General features: G+C 36.9%; 1 protein-coding gene across 1 annotated transcript in view; it reads left to right on the top strand.

Moving 5' to 3' along the window:
- The first annotated feature begins 9795 nt into the window (after positions 1 to 9795).
- The window catches only part of nfixa (nuclear factor I/Xa), a 127516-nt gene continuing 123287 nt past the window's right edge, over positions 9796 to 14024 (top strand). The window contains exon 1 of the mRNA XM_089131988.1: positions 9796 to 9889. The gene's annotated coding sequence lies outside the window, so the exon portion shown is untranslated. The remainder of the gene's footprint in view (positions 9890 to 14024) is intronic.

Genomic DNA, 14024 nt, shown 5'->3' with positions numbered 1-14024 from the left:
GTGTGTCTCTCTCTCTGTGTGTGTGTGTGTGTGTGTGTGTGTGTGTGTGTGTGTGTGTGTGTGTGTCTCTGTGTGGGTTCTGTTTGAGGACTAGGCCTATATATAGCCACATAAATGTGAAATATTTGTGTTGTTAAAAGTGTCGGGATGTATTTACCACGAGTCCCTGTGAACAACAGGGAAAGCGTCTCTGTAAACTACCGTCTGATATTCAGCGGGATCTTTGTGTTAACTGTAATGACGATGCTTTTCATCAGTTTAATGAAGGCTACATGGACACGTGTCATTTCATAGTTTCACCAGTAAGTGTCGCGGTTGCATGAAAATTATTTCAGCAATGCATTTTACTTTAGTTCACCCTGCATAACGAATAATGTGGAATGGGGTAAATTGGCTTTATGCACAGCTGCACTACTTCCTGAACTTAAGCCAGCTCCTTGTTTCCTGTCTGCCATTATTGGACAAACCGATTAATCCAGGTGTGTCTCCTCAGTAGTCACAACAACAATAATCAGGCACACCTGCATTTTGTGGAGATGTATTTGAGTGGCAATATGAGATATTTAAAGCTAGTTCAAGAAAAGAAAAAAACTGTACAATGCAACGAAAATTTCACAGTGTTGCAGTAGCCAATAAAAAGCTATGTGAAATCAATAAAACAACGGAAAAAAGCCCACATCAGCATGTCTTTCTTTTTAAATGTCTGCTAATGCTTTACCATCACCATCAACATCAACCAATGTACAAAGATGTCTTACCGATGAATAGCCTATTTATTTTTGAAGGATCATGTGACACTTAAAGGGATAGGCTATTCACCAAAAAATTCTCACCCTTTGTTCCAAACCTGAATGAGTTTCTTTCTTCTGTTGAACACAAAGATATTTTAAAGAATTGTGTTATTAAAACATTGGATGGCAGCCATTGACCTCCATAGGAAATAAATATACTAGCCTATAGAAATCAAATTATCTTCATTTGTGTTCAACAGAAGAAAGAAACTCATACGTGTTTGGAATTGGAACAACATAAAGGTGATTAAATGATGACAACGTTTTCATTTTTGTGTGAACTATCCCTTTAAGACTGCAGTAATGGCTGCTGAAAATGTGTTGTTTTATAGGCTATTAGAAATTGTAATAATATTTCACAATATTACAGCTTTTACTGCGTTATTGGTCAATTACATGCAGGCCAGGTGAGATTCCTTTCAAAAACATTTTTTTTTAAAAAAATCTTAATTATTCTATTGCTTCTTTCATATGGAAACTAATTAGACTAATTAAAGGGGATAGGCCTAGGCTATAGAGAACATTGATCCTCATTTACCTTAAGTAAACAATGCGACCTTAAGCAAAAAAGACCCTAATTTGCTGCATTAATTATAGACTATCGTTTAACATCAAAATGCATTTTATGTGTTGTTAGACCCTTTTGCTGCCGTTAATCACTCTTTTCAAAACTGTGGGAATCCCCATCAGGACAGCTGCAATTCAGTCCTGAATGTGTCAGAGAAAAATAAAAGTTGTAGGCTATTCATCGATTTTCTGGCACCAGACTGAAAAATAGGTCGAGTTTACTCATCCTATAGGAAAAATCGCCCGAGGGAGAACAAGGGGGTTATTCTTTACATCGCCTTTGGCAGTCTGTCAAAACGGCATCTTCAATTTGCATTGCGCGCGAGTCATCCGCAACCCTGTTGTGGGTTTTACAGTTCTTATCTGTATAGTGGTTAATTTGGTGAAAGAAGTCAATTAATAATTTATTTTAAAGCAAAGTGGTTCCTCGGGTCGCGCAACAGATGTTGAGCGTTTTTATAAACCGCGAAACACTTTAGCGGCGTTGCCACGGCATGAATAGCACGAGGCGGGTTTTTTTTCTTATTTAAGCTCGCGCTTCACTTGTGCCAAGAACCAGGGCTATGGGAAATATAACCACCGTGAGTAAGCTCGTTAAAGGTAGACAATGACAACAACGCGAGCTGCTAAGTAAGCCTATATGTGTAAGGTTGAGCAAGCAAAGAATGGGGAATAACGCAAGAGAAACGCGACATTAAAACTGCATTAGAGGGAACTTAAAGGAATAGTTCACTTTGAAATTAATTTTTGATATGTTTTAGCTTACCTCAAGGGCATCCAAGATGGAGGTGTCCTTGTTTCCAAAGTATTTTCAATTTTGATATTTTTAGGTCAAACCGTTCTTGTCTATCAGTCATATAATGGAGGTCTATGGTCACCACCTCAAAGAGCATGCACAGAGAAGTCCAAATTAAACATGATTTAATGACTCGTAAATGTAAGTACACATTGATGGCCTAAGACACAAAACGAGCGGTTTGTGTGAGAAAACGAACAGTATTTATATCGTTTTTACCTCTTGTAACCACATGTCTGTTGATATATCGAAATCGTCTTCCATTGCGATTTCCTGTATATAACTAAATATGTTTAGATCTTAACGAGTCATTAAATCATGTTTAATCTGGACTTCTCTGTGCATGCTCTTTGAGGTGGTGACCATAGACCTCCATTATATGACTGACAGACAAGAACGGTTTGACCTAAAAATATCAAAATTGAAAATACTGTGGAAACAAAGACACCTACATCTTGGATGCCCTTGAGGTAAGCTAAAACATATCAAAAATTAATTTCCTATCCCCTTGGTCAGTGCGATCGTAAGACTGCAGGAACAGCGGGATCAGTTTAAAAGCAACTATAGGGAAATATTATTAAAGCATTACAGCGAAAACATCCTTTTATGTTTAAACCTCATTATTTGTATGTATATATATTTGCATGAACGACAGTGAAAAAACTAGTATCTAACTTGTCACTCAGCCCATCTTATTACATTTTTTAAGCCTAGTTTAATTTGCAATCGCCCCACACATGCCCAGCACCGCATCTCTCCTGAGAGTGGACCAGTTGGACCTTTGCATATTGAACCTTCCTAATAATGTGGCACTGATTGAGGCCTTTGAAATGCAGGCATGGGTCTGAAGCGGGTCCATGGGTGGATGGTGGATTGGTTGGACCTGACAGCTCTAAGCATGGTGATCGGGGCTGCGTTCCTGCATGCCTCGGGGTCTTTAGTGTGAAATGCCAGGGTAAACTTAGAGATGGTTCGATTGCAATGACATGGATGTGGCTCGGGTGCCCGGGAGCAGCTGGGCAAGGTTGGCACATGATTGCCATTGGGAGTTTGTGCCGCAGGGCATCGCCGGCTTCCAGTGCTTCAGTCGGATCCCACAATTCTCCATTACAATTGTACATTAAGTTGCCTTCACTTCACATCCAACCCACAATATCTACAAAACCCAGAGCAGCTGTACATGTAAAAGGACACCGCCAGCCAATGTGTGTCTTATTAAAAAGCAAAAAATTTAATCATTGCAAATGGAAATCATTGCTTTTAAAACCCCAAGCTTTTTACATATTATGGAGTACTTTGTTTTCTTTTTGTCTTTATTTCTAAATGAAGTGATGCAAAGCACCCAGGATTGTTCAGTGTTCATTCATGGTACATTAAAGCATGTTTTTATAGCAAACTGCTCCTGGTTTTAGAAGAAAACCCATGAGAACTACGATGATTATTTACTTCCCCCGTGTTGTTCCAATGCCAATGTTATTGGAGTTCTTTCAATGGAACATAAAAGGAAAAAAAATGGAAAATCTTCTGTTTTTTATGCATCTTGTCAAGCTCATGAAATACATAAAACATTATAAAAGTATCATAAAGCTATAGCATGTGACTTTCTGAAGCCAGTACTCAAGATTACTGTTTTAATTCAAGTACTTAAAAGCTTATTAAAGAACAGTCAAGTTCATTTAGGAATATAAAAATGACATACAAACACATACAGTATACGATGCTTGATTTTAAATCCAAATGAATATGCATACATGAAAGCACATTAGCCTACTGCAATTAGTGTTTTTTCACTGTTGCACTTTAATGCATTTCTCTGTCGCTCTCATGTGGATGTACAAATGCATGTGATTTCCGGTCCTGCTTTTTGACCTGTGGGATGTGCAAACATATTAATTAGACGTTATAGATTAAAGCCTGTGAGATGCAGGTGATGTCACATAACAACTCTAATTGCATTAATTGGGGTAATTAAGGCTAGACATTTGGCAAAAGCATCTTGTGTAGCCCTGCCTGATGTCATATTTTCCTGTCGTGCCATGTTTCAGAGCTCAGCGTCCATGTGTGGCGGTGTCTGCTGGCATCAGCATAACTGTGTTCATTTACCCTGAGAGAACAGGAGACATAAGCTCTGTTCCAGCGCCTAGTGAGCTGCCTACGTTTTAAGGCATCATATGTGTGTTCCCGACACGAAAGCTGTTCCAAAAGGTAGGCAGTGTAATTATGCTGGCTTCTTAAAGTCACAATGAAACAAAATGGACAATTCTTGTTTTTTTTTATGGAAAATTACACTATTATTTTAAAGGAGTAGTTCACTTTTGCTGATAATTTACTCACCCCCATGTCATTCAAGATGTCCATGTCTTTCTTTCTTAGTCGAAAAGAAATTAAGGTTTTTGATAAACATTCCAGCATTTTTCTCCATATAATGGACTTCAATGGGAACCAAACGGTTCAAGGTCCAAAAGACAGTTTCAGTGCAAACTGTTCAAAGGGCTTTAAACGACTCCAGACGATGAATAAGGGCCTTATCAAGCGAAACGATCGGTCATTTAAAAAATAAATAAAAAGGTTTACGTTTTATAGGCACAAATGAATCTTTTTTCGAGTCATTTTGTTCATTTCGTTTGTTGAATGAACCAAATGCCTCGAAAAAAGATTCGTTCATTTTGATGAACGAGTTCAAACAGGCGAGTCACAAACGAGAACAGAGCAAGGCGAGCATTCATGTTTATAAAACCAACCCGATCTCACGACCAAATCGTGCGAAATCGACGCATGACTAAAAAGTGTCTAATTCCTACTAATTCGTACGACCTCACTCGTAGGAATTAGTACGATTTTGCTAAATCGTTTATATTTTACGAATTGGCCAATTCGTATGAATTCATACGAATTACCTACCTCTTACCCCACCCCTAAACCTAACCATCACGTGGGTTTATACAAATCGTACAAATTCGTAGGAGTGAGGTCGTACGAATTAGACACTTTTTAATCATGCGTCGAATTCATACGAATTGGCGTAGTATAAAACGTATTTTTTAAATGTCCGATTGTTTCGCTAGATAAGACTCTTATTCATCGTCTAGTTTCGTTTAACGCATCACTGTGCCCCCATAATCTTTCATCAAAATAACCCGACATCTCCTCTCTGATGATACGTTTACTGGCGTGGGGCTCCTGTCACTCACATGAGATCCACCAATAGCAAACCACAACCATCCAATCAATTCCCAATGGACAAAATCAAGCCCCGGCCTACATTTGTTCTTGTTCGAGAGGCCGTTTCACTCGGATACACAGTTCGTCACAATAGGGAAGACAAGCCTATCGCAACTTCCATTTCATGCCAATTTTAAATATATATTTGCATTGCGATGAGCATCCAAAATGTAGAGTATAACTTATTAATGAAATATTTGTGTGTTGTATTTGTATACTTGCACATACAAACGTAAAATGCAAAATCAGTTGTGATAATGTAGGCAGTAAATGGCGAGAAAGAAAGTGGAGAAATGATGGATTTCTTCCAGGAATGAATGCCAGGTTTTAATGGGGAGAAGCTCATCATTTGTCTTCTCCTCAGCTTTCGACACATGGCTTTCAAGTGCACAAGGGGAAAGAGGAAGAGGAAATGGAATTCTCTTTAAGAATTCATCACTCTCAGAGATGCAGGAAGTGCCCGCGGGAGCCATTTTGTTTCTCGCATTGTGCAGAGCGGAGTGCAGCGAAGAGAGAGAATCTGGGCACGGATGAGCGTGAATTCTGAATGTCACTCCGACTCCAGAGAGTCTCTAATTGATTTGGGACTTTGATTCTTCGCTTATTCTGGGATCACAACGCTCGGAGAGACACTCCCTCAAGCTTTTAAATGTCTTCTGTTAAACATGACACAGATGCCGAGCAAAACTTTTTAAAAAGAGCTGTTTGCATATGTACACTATTTCAGTCACCTTAAAAGAAAGGTTCTTTTTTGGCATCTATGGTTCAATGATGATAGAATAGCTTTCAATTAGATAGAAGGTTCTATAGTGGGGGAAAAGGGTCTTTATTAAAATGTTAAGAAAAATGGGTTCTTTTAAGAGAAGTTTTGGTTCTTCTATGGCTTAGAGGTGGAACCTTTCTTTTGAAGAATGAAAACGTGCACACTGTAAGAAGAAAATATGAATAAAAATGGGTAATATTCTGACAGAAATTGACCTTTTCTGTTAAGTTCTTTCAGCCCGAGAACACAACACAATGCAAATCGCATGGATCAAACCCCTGTGAAACTATATATCAATAAATATTTAACATACATTATGCTGTATTTTACAGACTGAATTGGACCTTCCGTTTCCATTATATAACATAATATTTCACTTAAAATCAAAGGAAAAGTCACTCTGAAGTGATAGAACTGGATGACCAGAGAGAAAGAAACTGAAAAGGTCTAAATGTTTGAAAATGCAATGTTGGCTGGGCTTTTGCTGGATTTCATCCGCCCGCTGTGCCTAACTCTGCTGGCCAGGCTAGAGTAATCGCTCCACCAGCCTTGCACTGTCTGCATGAAGATAAATGAGACAATTAGAGCTTCTCTGTTATCAATTACACATCCAGGATGGCTGTTTTACATCAAACACTGCAATTGCGATTCACTGCGAATCCAGATTCTTTTGTTCAGACTCCCATCGGGCACCAATCTAAACTGAGAATGCCAGTTTTAGGTAGATTGTTTTTTTGGACGTTGTTATTGTACATTCAAGGCCAATTTCGGATGTTTCGGGATCTTGTGATTTTTGCTTCTGTGATTGCCTAGAATTCAAACTCCCACACACATATGCACACAGAGAGCGTATACAGAAGTGGGAGAGGGGTCTCGGGCTACAATTTAGGGGGTGCAGGTGGCGCTAAGCCGGTATGGGCTCTGCCCGCTGTCCCCGCGTGATGCCAGCGTACTTGCACACATACACACACATACACTGATGATGCCAATACCATCTGTCATCGGTGAGAACATCTGCAGCTCAAGGTGCCCTTGTCACCCATAGTTAAAGTAACGAGAGGGAGAGATAAAACACAACTACAGATCTTATTAGGATCAACCAAAATGCAACTCAGCTGAAATAAACCTGCATCATGTTTTGGGGAATTACAATTTGTCCAGACAGTCATTGTGAAGAGACGACTCGACGCCGGCGATAAGTTATGCCCTAAATTATGATTAACTGTATTTTTTTCAATGAAATTCAAACAAATCAATAGGCCAATATTGTGCCCATAGCCTATACTTGGTAGCTTCTATAGATAGAAATGTTTACAAAGCTTCCACTGATATGTTTATTTAATGTTTATTGCTTGAGAAAAAAGTATAGCCTAATAAATGAGCGATTCAATCTGCATGTCATGTTTTGAACGACATGAAGGATTTGAAAATATATGCTAAAATTAATAGTGGATAACCCCGATTAATTGAGAGCTGTCGGGGCGGATTTCCCGGGAAACTTCATAGGCTACTTCCGTCCGTTCGTGTGTACGTCATGATTGTAAATAAAGGCCCCGTCTGCGCGTGTATGGTGAGGAGGAGTATCGTGTGGTAGGCCTAGTTGTTTTAATAGATATTATAGGATATCTGTCTCTTTTTCTTTCTTTTATTATTTTTCAGGAGGGCGATAAGTTCACTTATAACATATGTAGACTAGCCTATACAAGCCTCAAGTCAGATTAAGCGCGCAGAACAGCAAAGCAAACCAAGACAGCAAACTGACATTGAATCAACGTGGAAACGACGTCTCTCATGACATTGAAACAACGTTGATTTTGCTCATCGAATTAACGTTGAACCAACCAACGTCAGACGCGGCATTCTTCAAAGCTAAATGAAAATCGAAATTGGTTTGCTGTCATAACGTTGAAACAACGCGTTTATTTCAAGTTGATTTTCCGTTAGTTTTGAAAGAATGACGCGTCTGACGTTGGTTCAACGTTAATTCGATGAGCAAAACAATGTCAGATCAACGTTGTTTCTATGTCATATTTCCACGTTGATTCAATGTCAGTTTGCTATCTGGGAAGCCTATGTAGCCTAATAATAACCAAACTATTTATCCCACGTAATTTAATGCTTTAACCGCCAGAGGGCCAATCATAGCGTTGAGCAATTCATATATAGAAATGAAATGAGTAAAACATAAATTAATTACAAAACGAATTAATTAGGCCTATGTTTTGTTTAATATAGAATAGCTTCTTCCCAACAAAACAACTAAAATCACGCTTTCTTTTAGACGTAGCCTATAGTTTGTTCTTTAATTCTTCTTGAAGGTTCTTTTATAGATTATTTTTTTCTGTTCCTTTTTGTTTGATTCTTTAGAAACACAGATGGTTTCTTTTTCATCTCTCTATCTCACACACACTGCCTCCCATCATCTGACAGGTGCAGAACAAACACACACACACACACACACACACACACACACACAAGTTATCAATGACATACGTCTCCTGAGAATGACAGTAGTCAGGGGCATTAAGACTCTGCCAGGCTGAGTTTGGCTCTGTATGAGTCTTTTGATAGAAACACCTGCAAGATGGCTGAGTTTATCTGTCTTTAACGCCTCTCCTGTCTTGGCATGGACTCTATAACACTTCGGAGACAAGAAAAACAGAGGAGAGGGGGCTTTTATTCTGCTTAAGGTTGAGTGATCACTAGAACCATGCGTGAGACAGGGGGTTTTAAGCTTGAATACATCCACTCATATGTGCTCCTCCTGATTAAGTGTTTACATGTTTTTTTTTATATTTTTTATATATGTGTACATATGAAAGTGTGTGAGGCAGATGGCATGGCTGGGTAGCTATGCCAGTTTCTGAAATATATTCAGTGTTGTGTTCCATCTGTGACCCTGCATGCCAAAACCTGGCCTGACCCTAAATCAGTCTAAGTACAAGCAAATATATAATGGCAATTATATATATATATATATATATATATATATATATATATATATATATAAGGTCGCATTATGCATCTCTTCTTTAATGTTTACCCCTACTTTTAAATACCTTTAGTCTATAGATTAGTATGATAGTATTAGGCCAACTATTTGTTATCCTACACCAAGACTTTCAATCGAAGCTATGAAAATCTATTATGAAATTAATTTTAAATGTATAAAACTAGGCTTTATGAATAAAAAAACATTTCAATATGTATTTGATTATTTTTAAAGTGATTTTAAAATGACTATATTTGTCTCTTACTTTCCACCACAAGGAATTTGGTTTTCCTAATTGTTTTTAATTATTATTTTTATTTTGTTATTGTTATTATTTTTTAATGCTCCTGGTTATCAAGGAAAAAAATCTGAATGGAAAAGTTATGATGTGTGAAGGAAACAAAAACAAATAGACTATAAGGTAAATACCACTGGTGAACAAAATATTGTATAGTGCATAATTTCGAGTCAAACTGCACTAAATTGTAAAAATAGGCCTAGTGTAAAAATATTATGTCCACAGGCCTAAATATGCCTAAATATGTATCAAATCAGCACATAGGCTACTACTAACAGTTTGACTTTCTGAAGGTTAAGCCCATTACACGATGTAAAGGAAAATAACAACATATGACTTCCTTTTATTTTATATTTTAGAGTTTAAAGTGTTTTTGGCGCCGATTCTGGAAAAGTGTCACGTGACTGTGTTTGCTCGCCCGGACTCTTGCGGCCTCTGGAGTCAGTCAGCAGGTTCATCGGTAAGTACTGTTAAGCTTTATTAGTTCAAGTGCTCCTTTATGACACGGTGAATCCTGTCTGAGATCTGTGCAGACTCATACCTGACCTTTGAGGTTTACCTTTGTCGCTTTAATTCTGCTGTTGTTGAGAAAGCTCAAAATGAGATCTACCACGAAATAAACGGCTGGTTTCATTTAGGCATAACCATATTGACGACATTTTTAATTGATCAGAAGAACTTGTGTATGCTATCATGAAGACGTTTTAAAGATTAATTCGACTTCGCTACTTTTATAACCTGTAATTAACGTTTTGTTCAAAACAAACAGAAGTTATTCCACGTAGGCCTATTATTAAATCGAGTGTTGTACCAAACCATTGAATACACTAGAGGGCGCCAGAGGTTATTTTGAAAATGACTTTAATTTCCTATACCTTAATATAAATCTACAAAAAAAAGCTAAAACGTCACCCGTCTCAATTTAATGATACTCTGACAAGTGTGTTTGTGCTTATGCTTATTGTGTGAACAGATACTACTTGTATTGGACCGTTATTATTATATCTATATATCTATATTTCACTATAGAGTTTTGCTTTTGATGTCAACAGGTTTGTGTGAAGGCTTGGGTTTAGAGATGCGCTTTAGCAAATGCAATCACCCTCCTTTTTATATTTAGTATTTATTTTTTATTTTTTATTAAATGTGGAATCACCCTCCTCTCTAAAATGTGTAATGTCTTCCCTAAAATATAGTGAAACATCCGAATTCACTTTTAAATGAGACTAAGTTTGGAAGAGACCCAGTACTGTATGCATTAAAAGAAAATACATTTGAACTATATTTTACAATTTACATTACATTTAAAATTTTTACAATGTTCCTATATTGTTAAGACACCGCAGGTAGATATTATTAAGGATTTAAACCTTTGCTGTATATAGCTTGACAATTCTGTTTGCAGTCATTTTGACCTCTGCATAAAAATAATTAAAAAATTGTAGAAAAGTGCAATAAGTAAAATTGCTGGGTTGTTTCAACTCAGGTTTGGGTCAAATATTGACAAACCCAACCGGTTAAAAAATCTTATTTAAAAAATTTAAACCCAACGGTTAGGTTTGTCCATGTTTGACCCAAACATGGGCTGAAAAACAACCTAGTGAATATTGATAAATAATGAAAAATAACCTAATGTTTGGGTTGTTAAGCATGTTGACGGAATATGAGCAGTGCGTTTTAGGTGAAAATATTCATGAAAGTTGAAGAAATCTTAATATGACCCTGTAAAAGTTAAACAAGCGTAAATGTGGGGGCCTTTTGACGTTTTAAAGTGCAGTTGTGTGTGTGGTAGTTATAATGATGCAGTCTAGTATTTCTCAACATTCTGGGCATCTAGAGTGCCTGAGACTTAAAGGAACCTGGCATCGGTTTTTACAACACACACACACACACACACACACACACACACACACACACACACACAATAGTTTGCTTTATAAGGTGCCCACTGATACCATGGCAACCCCCATGTTCTCAGTGAGAAAGGATACCGTATGCCAAATAAATGCCATGGTAACTTAAAAAAGAACAACATGTTGCCCGGCAACCTTTGAAAGTTATTACGGGAAATAAGTGGGTACAGAGAAATTGATAGGGTGTTAAAAAGAAACGGGGGAGGGGGAAGAGTGTGTATCCTTTTTTTTTTTCTTTCGGGGGGCGAATTAAAATCAAACCATGATTAAATGTGTGTGGACACAATTACTCATTTGTGGTGATCAGCAAAGTTATTGTATATGGATATACATTTTGTTTGAGTTTAGTAGAGGCTCCCATAGGTCTACACACCGCTGTGTGTGTATGCATGTGAAACCAGGAGGTTTGAAATGTGCTGTTGTAACATCAGCTAGGCTTATATATTATCATTCTCAGAGATTCATATACTCTACATAAAATAAATAGTTGGGCTGTCAAACGATTAATCGCGATTAATCGCATCCAAAATAAAAGTTTGTGTTTACATAATATATGTGGTTGCACTGTGTATAATTATTTTGTATATATAAATAAATACACACACATGCTTGTATATGTAAGAAATAAATATTATTTATATATAAAATATTTATATATTATATAAATCTAGATACAGTATATACATGAAAATATTTCTTAAATATATACATGCATGTGTGTGTATTTATTTATATATTTGAAATAATTATACACAGTGCACCCACATATAGTATGTAAACACAAACTTTTATTTTGGATGCGATTAATCGTTTAAAAACCCTAAATAAAACTAAGTGTGATATTATAAAAAGACAAATTTCAGATCATCATAAGAAATCAAAGATGTTATTAAAGAAGTTTAAAAATAAAGATGCCTACCATTTGAATATTTATTTGTTTCTATTTTAAAATGATATTTTTTTCCCCTAATTAAGCCTTTTAAATTATTATTTTTATTATGTTGTCAAGGAAAAGGTGTCTTTAAAAAATATACAAATAAGGTGAACAAAATATTTTATTATGCATAATTTTGCACACTAATTAACAGTATTTCTACAGTTACATTAGACATTTTTTTCTAGTTGTATAGAAATACATTTTTATAGAGCTTATCACAATAAATTTTGCAGGAAAGATCAGAAAGAAACACTGAAGCATACATTACGTCTCACAAGTTAGATTTTTTTTTTAATTTTTAAAAAAGATTTAAAGTTAGATTTCAAGTTAGAGTCAGTAAGATTTTTATTTTGAAAGAAATTAATACTTTTATTTAGCAACGATGCATTAAATCGATTAACAGTATTTATAATGTTACAAAATATTTCTATTTTACTAATACATTTGTATTAATCAACACAAAAATATGACTGTTTTCAACACTGATAATCATCATAAATGTTTCCTGAGCATCAAATCATCATATTTGAGTGATTTCTGAAGGATCATGTGACTGGAGTAATGATCATATTACATTTTGATATATATTAACATAGAAAGCATTTCATTTAAGTTGTTATAATATTTGACTGTATTGCAGTTTTTACTGTGTTTTTGATCATTTGGTGAGCAGAGTCAAAAACATGAATGAAATGAAAAAGTAAATCAATAAAAATAGATTTATTCTTATTTTTTACTGTTAAAACACATTTTAGCATTCCCTGTAGTCCGCTGTGGCTCTGCCGCTGACGCCCGGTATGAAATCAACCTCATTACTCTGTTAAATTCGGTGTGTGTTTACATTTATGTGCTTGGCAGACACTTTCTTACCAAAGCCACGGTGAAGAAAGTGCATTTGTTGTGGTGTGACGATGATTGCTCGAGCTGATCGCTGGGGGACCAATTTGAGCAGTAAGACAAAACCACAGCATGCTAATAAGAATGTAATTCCAACAAGACTTTAGAGCGGCACAATAAAGGAACTGTAATGTTTTCTTGGTAGGATTAGACAGTGTGCATTTCGAAAACTATATGTTTGTGTGTCTCTCTCGCTCGCTCTCTCTCTCTGTGGTTGTAGCTTTCCATATAGCCTGGAGTGATATGGGCCTGGTGCCCGATCTCAGCTCTCTCTCTCTCTCTCTCTCTCTGTGTGTGTGTGTGTGTCCGTTGAGGCGCAGGCAGATTAGACCAGGAATTGCTGCCACAAAAGCGCCCTGTCTAGTGCTCTTTAATTCCTCTAAATTAGCACCTCGCGCCAGGCACTTTACACACTCGCACACACACACACACACACACACACACACTCACTGAGGCAGTGCCATGCTTTTAACTGCCTTGATAATCACAGCGTCGACTAATAGTCTTTCTCTCACACTTTCCTCGCTCGTACAGGCAGACAGACAGACCCTCTCACACGTTTTCTCGAAGTCTTGGCGTCGTCTGAGGTTTGTCCCTCCTGTGAGACGCAGCTCTCGGTTAGCAGCTAATGTGAAGCTCATAGCGCCGGACGCTCTAATGCCCTTTAATTCACTTACCAGCGCTGAACTAACACAATACCTCTGAAGACACAACCAACCAACGTCTCGAATCCCTTTAACTCGGACATTGTGTTGTGTTGTTGATAAAATACAGTTTGTCCCGCAGCTATCTATCTATCTATCTATCTATCTATCTATCTATCTATCTATCTATCTATCTATCTATCT

The sequence above is a fragment of the Pimephales promelas genome, chromosome 6 (assembly GCF_988280905.1).
Source record: "Pimephales promelas chromosome 6, fPimPro1.hap1.1, whole genome shotgun sequence".
Taxonomy (NCBI): Eukaryota; Metazoa; Chordata; class Actinopteri; order Cypriniformes; family Leuciscidae; genus Pimephales; species Pimephales promelas.
This window is presented reverse-complemented; position numbering and strand designations above follow the sequence as displayed.